Source organism: Culex pipiens, chromosome 2 (assembly GCF_016801865.2).
Source record: "Culex pipiens pallens isolate TS chromosome 2, TS_CPP_V2, whole genome shotgun sequence".
Lineage (NCBI taxonomy): Eukaryota > Metazoa > Arthropoda > Insecta > Diptera > Culicidae > Culex > Culex pipiens.
Window position 1 is genome coordinate 136,194,269 of NC_068938.1, and position 14,207 is coordinate 136,208,475.

The 14,207-nt window shown below is 36.9% G+C and overlaps 1 protein-coding gene across 4 annotated transcripts in view; it reads right to left on the bottom strand.

The window, feature by feature from the left end:
• Window positions 1-14,207, bottom strand: part of LOC120417572 (uncharacterized) — a 76,965-nt gene that overhangs the window by 16,600 nt on the left and 46,158 nt on the right. The gene's annotated exons all lie outside the window — the stretch shown is intronic.

A 14,207-nucleotide genomic window follows, 5' to 3' on the forward strand; every position in this document is an offset into this window, starting at 1 on the left:
TGGAACTCCAGGGGTAAATAACACGGGAATACCAAATTTTGGTATTACTTGGGCAAATAACAGGGACCAAAATGTGCCCTTGGTTGCCCAGTAATAGATGGTAAAATACAATGAAATCATATCAAAGTCTTGTATGTGGAAGGGCACAACAATTCCAAACCATGTTATTCCAAGGGTAAAATAATACCACAAAATAAAACTTTTTTTGTACAGAGTTTGAATACCAAAACTTGGTATTACCATGGTTTTATTTTAAGGTATTCCCGCGCCCTTGGAAAATCAGATTTTGGTATTCCTGTGGTCTTCCACATACATGATTTTGGTATGATTTCATGGTATTTTACCATCTATTACTGGGCAACTAAGAGCACATTTTGGTCACTGGTTTTTGCACAAGTAATACCAAAATTTGGTATTCTCATACCATTTTTAGTGCAATAGTTGCAGTTAGTGAAAAAACGGAAATGATCCATATGCAACAGCCAAATCTACTCACCTGATCACGGTGCTCAAAATACCGTTATTATGAAAAAAAATATGCAATCCGAGATTTTGGAGTCTATCGTTTCCTTACACCATGGGGCACCTCTGTGCAAAAAATAAAAACATTCGCTGATGTAGTTTTCGAGATACAGCCCTTTTAAGATGTTACATCCGATTTTCAATAAGAAAACCAAAACAATCTATACAATTTTAGCATTTCAAAGAATATGCAATTCGAGATAATGATGTTTTTTGCTTCATATGACTGTCAAGTATCTCTGAACAAAGTTTCAGCAGGTTTGCTGATGTAGTTCTCGAGATACAGCCATTTTAAAATGTTATTTCCGAATTTTTCAAAGAAAATCTATAAAATCAATACAATTTCAGCACTTTAAAGAATATGCATTTCGAGATAATGATGTTTTTTGCTTCATATGACTGTCAAGTATCTCTGGGCCAAGTTTTAGAAAGTTTGCTGATGTAGTTCTCGAGATACAGCCATTTTAAAATGTAATTTCCGACTTTTTCAAAGAAAATCTATAAAATCAAAACAATTTCAGCACTTTAAAAAATATGCAATTCGTGAAAATTATGCTATTTGCTTCTGATGACTGTTGAGCATATGCGATACAGCCATTTTAAAATGTTATTTCCGACTGTAAACTATCGGCTCTGAATAAATAAATTTGTCATGAATTCGATGTATTGAAAATAAAATTTTAAAATTGCTGTACCTCGAGAACTACATCAGCAAACTTTCTGAAACTTTGCTCAGAGATACTTGACAGTTAAAACCTTCATTATCTCGAAATGCATATTCTTTAAAGTGCTGAAATTGTATTGATTTTATAGATTTTCTTTGAAAAAGTCGGAAATAACATTTTAAAATGGCTGTATCTCGAGAACTACATCAGCAAACCTTCTGAAACTTTGTCCAGAGATACTTGACAGTCATATGAAGCAAAAAACATCATTATCTCGAAATGCATATTCTTTAAAGTGCTGAAATTGTATTGATTTTATAGATTTTCTTTGAAAAAGTCGGAAATAACATTTTAAAATGGCTGTATCTCAAGAACTACATCAGCAAACCATCTGAAACTTGGCCCAGAGATACTTGACAGTCATATGAAGCAAAAAACATCATTATCTCGAATTGCATATTCTTTGAAATGCTAAAATTGTATAGATTGTTTTGGTTTTCTTATTGAAAATCGGATGTAACATCTTAAAAGGGCTGTATCTCGAAAACTACATCAGCGAATGTTTTTATTTTTTGCACAGAGGTGCCCCATGGTGTAAGGAATCGATAGACCACAAAATCTCGGATTGCATTTTTTTTTTCATAATAACGGTATTTTGAGCACCGTGCTGATGATTCCATATTGTTCTTAGTGATACTTTTCACCACATCGAATGCATTTGTCATTGATGAACGGCCTGTGCTTGAAGTTCTTGAAGATTCTGGAAAATAACAAGATTGAAAAATAAGTGTTATTAAAATAAAACTGGATTGAAATTTACCAAAATTCAATAATTTGAACTTAGACTTAGAGAACATTCAACGGTTTAAAAAAAATCTTAGAGGGTATAAAAAAAAATTGAAAATTAACTTTAACATTTTTATGGGTATGGCATGGGCATTATTATGGCATTATGGCATTTTATGGGTTCAAGTCTTTTAGCGCAAAATTAAATATCTCGTCAAAATTTATTTTGAGGAATTTGATGAAACCTTTCAATACCAAAATAAAACGAAAATGTGCCATCCTGACTTAGAAAATTTTCTACAATTTCAAGTCATTTCTTTAGGGGGTATATCAAAAAAAATTTAAAGCAGGTTTGAAATTTCCGGTTTTCAATGAAAGCATTCGCTTTGAGACATCATTTTAGCGCAAAATTAATTATTTTGTCAAAATTTCAGAGGAATTTGATTTGATAAAACACTGTAATACCAAAAGAATACCAAAATGTGGTGTTCGACCATTGACAAATTCTGCAATTTGGAAATATCAAAACAATGCCTTAATTTGGTATGATACCAAATTTTGCACTTGCATAATCCTTAAGACAAATTTTAAAGGGTCCAGGAATACCAAAATTTGGTATTGATACCAGAGAAAGGTATTATTACGCATTTCCCTTGTTATTTACCCATGCTCGGGTCAGTACACCTAAGGGATTAGGCACTGAAATGCTAACAAAATTTTCCCATTTTGTTCCATCCTAAAGAATACAGAACATTATTGCCGAAACCCCTAGAAATTATTTGGCAAAAAATCCAGGAATCGTATCCAGAAGCGGAATCGTGTTTTAGGTTAGGTTTACGGATCAATTTCAATTATTTCCATTTTTTTTAAATGACGTAAGAGCACAACTTGAAAGCTTGAAATTCGGCAAACGATGCATTATTTTTCTATATCTGTGTCTGTTCTATCCGAAACCAATAAAAATATCTCAATTTTGTACAGTAAAGATACCAAAACAGCTGTTTCAATTCGCCTCAGATGAACGTACTATTTTTAGGACCTTGTTAGGGCAATTCTAACGGCATTTTGATAGTTAAAGGAGTGTTTTTTTTAAATCAAAACTGCATTTCAAGACTATTTTATCAAGAGCAGCTCTGCCCACCAATGAAAAAACGGCTAATATCCACTTTTGGCAAAAACGAGATATTAGCACCAGGTTGTAGAGGATGTTCCAACGCATCTTCTGTAACTTGAATTTCACTAAAATATTGTTTAGATTTGGCTGCCGATGCGAAAAACCAAACGGCTAATATGCCACTCTTATGGGAAATCGCATTGAAGAAGATTTGGTGACAAACACTTAAACGCGTTTTTCTCGGAATACTTGATTTGGCATAATAGCCGAATTTTCAATTATGGGCAGAGCTATACATCGCTCCCAAATTGGATCAATTCCCGTAACCGAAACTTTTTGTTTATTTTGCTAGGTGAGCTTTTTTGCACAATGATCTTGCGAGTAAGTAGCACTCGTCCATCTCATGCATTATTCTCCCAGTCTATGGGACCATCCATAAACCACGTGGACAGTTTTTTTGAAATCTCACAAAAAACGTGCTTGTATGGAGCGTGGACAATTTCCTTAAAGTTTGGGTGTACCAAGCTTGAACGAATTTATTCCAAAAGTTCTTGAATCCTGAAATAAAAGCATAGTAAATTACCTGTTTGTAGAAATGCGCGTTAGTGACAAATATCGAGCATTGTTTATCACACCCAGTCGCTCATTTACTGCACCTTCACCACCAATCCCTTTGAAGCTTAACGTCTCAAAACATGCGTTAATTGATAAGCCAACCTAGTTCTCCGCAAGTCGTACCCACTGGCGGTAATGATTTGTTGGCGATATTTCATTACGGTGGGGCCCATTATGAGAAGATATTAACCTACAACTCCAAACGGCTTCTGTTTGCCGCAGAACGGACACTTTGCAGTAGACACCAGGTCTGCTCCGACTCCGAGCGCGCCGTCGAGCGATAAATCAAACAGTTCAATACTCCAAACAACCTGCCATGCCGTCGCGACGCCTGGCGGGCATTTCACCGACAAAGTTGTCAACCCGAAGCCGAGTACCATTAAATGCAATTACACGCCTCCCGTGTGTTAGCCTTAAAAAGCAACCCCATTACCTGTGAAAAGGCCTGCCTGCTGGCTCAGTGTGCCAATGATACAACCCTGATGGTACCACCGTCACCTCAAGTGAGGAGTTGGTGCGCAGTTCAGAAGCCAGCAGTCGTCACCAACCGTCATCATCATGTATCGCGAAATGCTTAATTTATGTGACTTTTTCATGTTTAATTCATAAAACAGAACCAAACCTGGGAGAATCTACACACGCCACGCCACTGCACTCCACGCACGCCGTCGAGGACCCGAGAGGGCCAGTTCATATCTTTATTGGTTGTCCACCGAATGGGTGAATAAAATCCAAAAAAATAAACATCACGCAACTGTTAACTCTCTTTAGGAGTCGTTTTAAGAGCTCATATCCATAGAGGTTTGGTTACAGCTGTCCACGCGAATAGTGTACCTGGATTAAATAAATTAGTTTTAATTGCATCAACTGTTCACTTGGTCAATTATACAGTATACAAATTATTGATTTGCCAAGAGGGGATATTTTTGTGCATGCGTGGTAGAATGGTTACGCTGTTCGCTTTGTGAGCGGATGATCATGGTTTTAGATTACCATCTGCTCCAGCCTTCCATCTGATGAGGAAGTAAAACGTCGGTTCCGGCCTTTCCGGTATAAGTACAAACAACACACCAAACCAGGAGTCGCTGGTTGGACTCGCAATCCAAAGGTCGTCAGTTCGAACCCTGAGGTGGAAGGTTCCTTGGAGTAGAAAGAGGATTGGGTGCTCTCCCCATTCAAGCCTTTGGACTCCAAGGTTCAAGCAGAATCTCACAATTCGACGTCGTCGTGCTATCTTGTCGCACCCGCCATTTCGACGTTCCAAGAAAAACGCGTTTTAATGTTTGACCTTGAATAAACAAAAACGAAAGCACGCAATGTTAACAATAACAAACACGTTTTGTTTGGCTGACCATAATGTGCAATGTCACGAAGTTTGGTTGAATTTGGTTTCTGGAGTCCCAAGCTAAAATGACAAATGTTTACGGTAGTCTAACTTTTACGTGCGTCAAACGCGTTCTGACCTGAAATCCCTTTGGCCAATTGTCGCACTTACATCAATTTTCTGGGAGTGACAAGATAGCACGACAAGATTGAAACTTCTTTCATATGTAAAGCGACAAAAATGCACGGAGTTGTATTGGTTTTTATTGAATATCTATGCATAGAAATCGAATTTTGGGGATCTGTGAATGTCAATAGGTCAATAGGTGAGGCATTGTGAGCAGCACAAAATTGCGTTCTTAATTCAATTTAGCACAAAATGCACGTGCGACAAGTTAGCAATATTTTTTATCCCTGATTTTTCGGGGAAAATTTGAAGCCCGAGCCAAAAAGAAAACACTTCGAATAAATACTTATTCAAATAAAATCAATCAATCAATTGTGCCTCAGTAACAGTTCGATGAATTAAAGTTCAACAAATTAAATTGTAGGTATAGAATTTTCACATTACATTAACATTCACATTCACATTAAAAATACTTTTTTTTTTGCAATTCCAATGCAATGTGAAACTTCTGGACGTTCTCGAATGACAAAACAGCTTTTTTTAATCGCCAAAATAATAGAATCAAAAATTAAGTTCTTTGTTGGTAGGGGTACAGCATCTAATTCCAGCTTGCTTCTAATGTTGGCATAACAGAACTTTGAAAATCGATTACAGCTACTTAAAAGCGTTTTCAACTGAAATCGAGTGATAAATAGCTCAATAAGTGAGCAAGCAATTTTATATGAAAAGTTGTCTAAAATTAGTTGTTATGGTGAAATTCTTGATTTTTTTTTGGGTAATTTAGTAAACTGGATGGATTAAGGAGCGAGTGCTAAACAATATTTTCCCCGAATTTAGTTATAGCTATAAAGTTGGATTCTTCAGCAAGTGTATTGAAATGTAGTTAAATTAATTAATTAATTGGTATGAAAACATTTGAGAAAATGTTCTTGGCAATTAAACATAACATAATAAACAAACATAAAAACTGACGTCAAATGTTATTGTTCTTTATAAAACGGTTGAATAAACTAGCCACTGTTATAGCGTCGTAGTAATGGCATGATACACTTGAAGTTTTCGCTCGTTAGGCAAACATTAATTTTAATTGTTTAATCAACTGCAACAACATCCAACTGATCGTCGGTGATCACGTTGTACATGAAGTATTTACGTAAGCGCTTGAATGCTAAATATTTAAATTGAGCGTTTGAAGTAGTTCGAAAAACATGCTTTATCTTCCTATCGCCAATATTTCACAAATGGTCACGCCCGGGACAAAGTTAATGAACTGCTATAGATGTAATCAGTGGATATCTGGACGTTTGTGTGTGTTCGGCGGGGCAACATGAAACAACAGTCGAGTCTGCCAGCATATTTCACCGTCGGTCGGCGCACGTGAGCCCCCAAGCCTCATTTATTTCACCTTATTAGTATAAATCTCGAGGACCTATGGAAGCATTCCGCAACGGTTGGGCCAATCAAAATTCTTCACATTTCAGTGCTGGAACCCACGACAATGCGTTTGGATTTTTTTTGAGTCCTAATGGCGGCCGTAATTGTGCCTAACTTCGCACTGGACCCATAGACCACCAGCCATCGTCACACGTGATCTCCCTGCTGGATGTCCTCGCTCGGCGCCACCGAGTTTCACGAACCGATTAAGTGCAATTTTCACAAAATGTGCTAATAATTCGTCGTAAGTGCCTGTAATCAAATTAAATAATTATAGCGCAATAGTTTTTATAGCGTTTTAAAGACCGAATTAAAACTTCCATTATAAAGTGCGAAAAAGGCGCGAAACGCGACCGGACAGGTAGTCGGTGTGGCTGCCACCCTTCTGGGGGCTTCGCTGGACACTGGATCCAAGTATAGCGCAGATCATATGCAATGGGCACTTACTCTGCGCTATGATGGCTATATGTAGATCGCGTTGGTCAGCAGGGCTCATGCAAAAGCAGTTGTGCGTCCGTCAACAACGGTATAATATCAGTTTTAGGACCACCGCCAGTCAGCTGGTGGAGCAGCGTTGCCATATGGGTTTTACGACCGTAAGCTCACAGATTTAAAAGTAGATGATTTTGATAAACGAAAATTGCTTTAATTGAAATTTTAGTTAACTAAAAAATTCGAGTATCCTTAAAGATTAGATAAAGTTTAAAAGATTCTTTGGTATTTTTTTTCCGAGATAACAATGTCAATCGAATTAAAAAAATAATCATCCTTTGTTCTGTGTCAAACTGCCGACGAAAGCACCACCATCAGCCTGGGCTTCTGGGGCGGCACGATCTCACTGAGGACAGATCGCCGAGTGTAATTATTCTCTAATGGGAAATTGCCCGCCATGATTACTGGTTTGGGTGCGATTCGTTCATCTCGTTAAGTTGCCTCCTTGTGAGGTGCGAAAGAGGAACGAGCCTGACGCGACGGCGACGGCGTTTGCATACGCATTGGGGCAAGTGTTGATACCAATTGTGTGCAGTAAAAAAAGACGTTTTAATTAGCAGTGTGATATTGATCTTGGTATGTCAAGCCTTTTAAATTTTGTTTTAGGGGAGATCAGAAATTCTTTCTACACGAAATTAGAAAATAAATTTTAGTCTTAACTAGTATTGGAAATATACCCTTTCACGGCCCATTTCTATTATCGGCCCCGCAGACTTTGACCATTACAGATTTCATTAAGTGTTTTAAAAATTTTCAAAGTAATATAAGGCCGAAGCAAATATTTTTCAAAGTTTATATCGTCCCCCCTCCCCTTTAAAATCGGTTCGAACAATCAGGGGTCAAAAACGGATGCTTTAGCAGAGGTCCATGCTTTTTAGCAAAAAAATCCTTAAATTATGTTGTCTTCGGTAAAGTTTTTTTTTCCAAATTTTATATAGATCTTTGTTCCAAGAATTGTTACGAATTGGATAGTTATTGCGCCTTCTACAGGTAAAACCTGAAACAGTTGGACCACTCTAGTACACACATTGGACCTAATGTTACATGATATGGCTAGTGATTTTTCACGGCAAAAAAAAAAAAAATGAAATTTTCACGGCACAATCATAAATATGTAATTTCAAGGTACTCTCAAATCGCCTTGAAATAAACGCAAAACAATTTATTTTAGAATAATTATGTATAGGAAAGTCACTGACAAAGTTAGCAGTAGTTACAAAATATAACCCCTGACACAAAATATTCGTTGTCAAACAAATTACAGTGAAACCTCTTTGAACGCGGTGGCGTTACGCTTTTTGTTTCGTAGATTTTTCTTAAACCAAACAATAGAGGTTTCACTGTAATTGAATTTTGTGAAGCTTAGCAAAATTTGCATCTGTTGAATATACGATTCAGCGGTCCATATTTCATTATGATTATAATTTTCTGAAATATTTCCAAAGCGACGCACATCCACCGAAAATACAATCAATAAAAAAGTAAAATAAAATTGCGTGTTGTCATGGTCTTACAAAAAGTTTAGACAAAATTCCATTTATAGCAGTAATTAAACATTTCATATTATTGAGTATTTCAGAATATTCAATAAAAACATTGCAAGAACATAACAAGTTGTATTAATTCTATTTTAAACCAAGTTGAATAAAGAGCTTCATTTATCCTAAATATATATTTTTTAAATTTTCGTGGCGCTATATGAAATTTGTTCATCGTCATTTTATTAAATTGTACAGGGATTTAAAGTAAAATAGCTCAAACTACTTTGCGTTTAATGCCATTGAAGTTTCAAATAAAGTTCTTTACATGCTGTTTGGAATTCTGTGTTATAAACAAAAGTGCATGTGTTTATGAATGATTTAAATCACACATTTTATAATCTATCGAATGTACAATGAAAGCTTTTTGCATAATTAACTATCTGCATTTCGTTAAATATTGTAATGAAAAATGTTTTCAAAGATGTAATCTGAATTTTCCTTGAATTATTTTCATCAATTCTTGGAAAATGTCAGTTTTAAACCTTGTGGAGTGTTTGAATTAAAATAGCATGATTTGAATACAATGTGGAGTTGACAAAAGATTATTTCGAATTTGCGGCATTTCATGGTATTTAATAAATTTTACGGATTACACGGCTTCCGCGAAATCGCTAAAAATAAGTAGCTCTAATGATTATTCACTGAATTAAATTGAGCTAATCCGGGTTAAAAGCTATCATCGCTTAAACATTAAGGCTTAATGGATTCATTTGGTTTGGTTTCTCATAAGTAGTTTCTGATATTTCATAAAATATGGCAACCCTATCGTGAAATATAATCACTAAATTGATAAATATAAACAATTTGATGCCGGATATCATGAAACTTTGGTGAAAATTATGTCTGAATCGGCAATGTAACTTTTCATTGGACAGGTAATTAAAAGACCTTTTTTATATCTGGGAACCTTATCGTGATCAGAAGATCAGAAAATTTCGCAAATGTTTTATTTTTTATTATTGCAAATCGAACCAGGAAAAATAAGAAATATTCTCAGCTTTTCAAAATTCAATTTGTCGAGTTCAGAAATGGATTTAAGTTGACTGAAAGTTTGATAGGAACTGAAAAAAATGGAATAAAAATAATTTTAAACAGTTTAACATAAATTGTGATGCCTCAAATTTGTTTTTTTTTATATTACAAGTGATTCTAACCTTTTTCATTGCATGGTTGTGTCGTTCGATTGTAACGCTGATTTGACTGTATAATTTTTGATTATTCCGCTGGTATGGTCTACAAATAACAGTTTTGGAAGAAAAAGACATGAACTTTTGTGCTACACATCTGTACCCATAAAAGTAAGTTTAAATCGCTTCATCGCTTGATATTTAACAATTTTCAATAGTTTCGATGAAATATTTTGAAAATTTTATTTATTAATTGCGAAATAAGTGATTTAATTTACTTTACACTGTATTTTTTGCAAGAATTTTTTTTTTATTCATAACTTATTTTTATTAGGTCCTTTTAGGTGCTGTGACCAGGTTGGGACCGAGGATCGTTAAATAACTAATATATAACAAAAAAAAAAAAAAACAACTCCTTAAACTCCATACTTGGAGGTCATGTAACTGACGAGGGTTACTTGGTCCAAGCGGGTCTTGCAGGTCTTGAACCTGCCGATGTACTCAGAGAAAATGCCCCACAGTTCAGCCGGACTGTAGAGCACCTCCCCGGCTTCCTCCTTCGTGGCTCCACCGTCTCGGGAGCCACTGCTTCCTTGGCTTTTTCCTGCGGGGCGAGGGCAATCCTTCGATTTTCCGTCCGGAACTGCGCCAGGCAGCGGAGGGAACTCCGCCGGCGTGAAAGCCGGAACTGCTGGACTCTGCTTCTCCGCCTTCCTTGCCTGCGGTTTCGGTTTCGACGCCTGCTGGCGCCTCTGGATGAAGTCCGCATGCTTGGGGCAGCTGCGGTCCATGGCTTCGTGAGCTCCAGAGCAGTTGGCACACCGCTTCGACTCTGCTTCTTGGACTTTGCACTCGTCCGTCTTTTGGGGACCCCCACAGTTGTTGCACCTCCCCTTGAGGTGACAGTTCCTGGTTCCATGCAAGCAGTTCCTGCACTGGGTCACGTTCGGCCGCTTGTTCCGGTAGGCCTCCCACCGGATGATTGTGCTTGCCACAACATTCATTGCAGAGAGCTTCTTCAGATTGGTGTATCCCTTGGGGAAGACCACAATGTACGGAGTTTCGTCCACGGTGGACTTTTCCTTCCGCTTGATGACATGCACCTCCAGCGCGTCCAGCTTGAGATCCCTCTTCAGCAGGTACTTGACCTCATCCGGTTTCAGTTGATCAGGTAAACCACGAACAACGACCCGGTGATATCGTTCGCTTCTTCGGCCGTGGGTGTAAAATTCCACTTTCTTCCTCTGGAGAAGCTCCTGCAACTTGTCAAAATCTTTGACAGAGAAGCAGGTCACCTTGGTTCCAAATCGGGTTAGTTTGTAAATAGGATCGAAACCAAATTTACAACTTTCCACTATCGCCACGAGCTTGTAAAAATCCGTGGTGTTCTTCACCACAAAAGGTGGTTGCTTTTGTTTACCTGGCGACTGGTCGAGTGGTGGAACCGCCGGGACCTCTCCTCCTCCTGCTGGGCTTGCATTGTTGTTGTTTTTGTTTTCCGCTAGGGGGCTGAACTTGTTGTTGTTGAGCAGATTCTGCTCCACTTTTTCTTCTCCGACGATAGCTCCGGTGACCTCAAGGGACTTCTTCCGCTTCCGATTTCCGGGGATGAGTTGAAAATCGTCCGCCTCGGAGGACACTTCCACCTCCATCGGTCAAAAAACTCGAGGCAAGCAACGTTGCCTTTAGCGCGCACGTCACAACACGTCTACTCTTTCGAAGCTATCGTAGCCAAGTGAAGAAATTATTTTAAAGGTACTATTGCGCAATTCTCACTAACCTGGACTTCACACTAAATTATTGTTATCGATCGCACTATTGCGACTTGTCAAACTGGCTTGGGAAATTTTAATTTTCTCAAAAAATGATCAAAGCGAGCCGATGTTGCTCACCTGTCAATCGCAATTTTAAAGTGCGAATGTCCAGTTTGGAGAAAACTGCGACTGGAAATGTAAATAAACAACTGCTGGTTGCCTAGTTTTTGGAAATTTTGTTGTCAAAAGTGCGAGTGAAAAGTGCGGGCCAAATCCAAGTTACAGTGCAAGGATCAATATTTCTGTTTTTTTTTGTAATACTTTACACATATTTAATGAGTTGAAAAGATATTGTCGTTCGTTTCTCTAATTCAGGTATAAATTAAAAAAGAATCAGATGACATCTTCATCTCTATTAACTTCTGAAGTTTAATTATAACCCGACGCTGCGATGATTGCGAAATTAAACAGTTGCGGCAAACGTCAATTGTTCAATTATTGGCTTCGGTTATCGCGAATTTTATAATGAAATCCGCAAAAAATAATTGAGTTCAGAATCTACCACAACCGTATACGCACACACAAGCACACTGACGCCAGTTTGGCCACTACTAGTACACATACTAAATACTACCGCGGCCAGAAAGCCCCGGCTATGTTGTGTCAATCCGTGACATGTCCTGTGCATTTTCCGGCCAATCGACTGGACCTGGCATCTGTCCCGCATCACCCCACCATTCTCCTCAGTGTCCACACCCTCTCCCCTTAACAATTGCAAATTGTGCGTTCGTGTGCGTGAGTGTGATTTTCTATAAATTAAATGCGCGCACTGTACATGTGTTCGACATGCATACCAAATAGTGACATTTAACCAGACAATTTTTGATATCCGGCCAAGTTCGATTGTGCGGGTCGCATGTTAAACCGCGAAATGTTATTTGTGTCCGCTGCAGCAGAAGCTGGGCCCGGAGGCCATATATGGCCCGAAAAACCGCACTCTACATAAATTAAACGATTACGGTTAATATGTTTGTAATTGAGATTAATCAAATATTTAACGATAATCATTGTATTTCGAGGACTACGGGGTGATAACACTGGTCTACAGAAAGGAAATCGATCGAAAACTGAAGTCAATATTTTTTTATATTTTTGACCATGTTTCCAAAATGGTTGAGTGATCTCGCATGGTTGCCAGATGTTCAAAATTAACTGTTAGGAGTCAATAATTATAAATTTGCTGCTTTGAAAAAAATACTTAATTAATTCCGAAGAAATGAAATAGCAAGTTGATCAAACAAATTCTGCCAACCTGTGTAATAGGCGAGGTTGAGATCCTTTTTGCTGGCACCAGTGACCGATAAACTTATATCTGCTTTCGCCGAGGTCAGCCGAATTTTAATTTTGACTTGTGCGCTTCGATGAACCGATTTTTTTTGTTGTATCATCGATGGATCTGCAAACTACCCCGATCTGCAACATGACATCCGAGCTGTTTTACCCCTTGTCAACACGCACACGCGGTGTTAATCGATCTGTTTGAGAGGGTAAATATTTTTTTTGGGGAATAAGGACGAACAGGTGTGGTAGAATTTTGGGGGAAGGATTTTGTATTCTGATATAAATGTTATTTTGTATTTATAGTTATTATCACAAGAAGGCGCTTTTTTTATTTGGTGGAACATTTTGGAGTACCCAATCTATGACCAACTTTCTGGGTTATTTGTTTCTTACATTTAAATCTTTTTTTTTATAATGTTGATAGTTACAAAAACATTTACGTATTAGGCGATTGTTATTTTTTAATTTTGTTTAATTTATGTTTTTGTCCTCCTCCCCTTCAAAACTTGCCTTGGAAATCAGGGGTTCAAAACAAATTTAATGAAATTGATATTTTCATTGTAAAAAAAATAAATAATAATTCGATTTTAAAACTGTAAACTGTTCAAAATACATAGCATAATACTTATTTATGTATTTTGAATCAATCTTTTTATTTTTTCAGAAGTTCTGAACCACCGACAAAAAAGCATTAGCATTTTTGTTTTCTAAGCTCATTGAAAATCTACATTTTTTAAATAGTAGCATAACTGTAATGATGTATAAAGCATTTTGTGACACTAAAAACGACATTAAAAACAAGTTTAAAAAGCTAATTGAGCTGCACAAATTTCATCAAAAATTGCTTTAAAAAAATATAGTTGTTATCCTATTTTTCATGTTTTAATCAAGGGAGACAGTCACACTTTTCAATGTTTATCATTTTTGCTTGAATTGTTTGGTAAGCTTATAAGTTTCAAACGTTAATACATGTGATGTGTAACCAGCACTTATTTTTTAGAGGTTTAGTCTTTCTTTATCGGATTTCTTTAACAAAGTTGAAAAGACTTTTTGCACATTTAAAAATCGTTTGTAAACAAAATTGTCAGGTTTTATAAACTAAGGTAATTTTGGTATAAATATCAATTGGCTAAGTTTTTCAATATTTTTCATACAAATCATATAATTTTTTTAACACATCCGTTCAGTTTTCATGTTAAATTTATATTGCTTAGAAATAATCAATAAATTTGATAAATAATATCTTTTTTGCTCAAGATTTTTTTTTGCATTTTGAAAATAACACCGAGAAACTTTTGTTTAAAGGGAAGCCAAAAAACGCGACTTCTGAAAGGTTGAAGCATTTGGGAAGACTATAAGAACATGA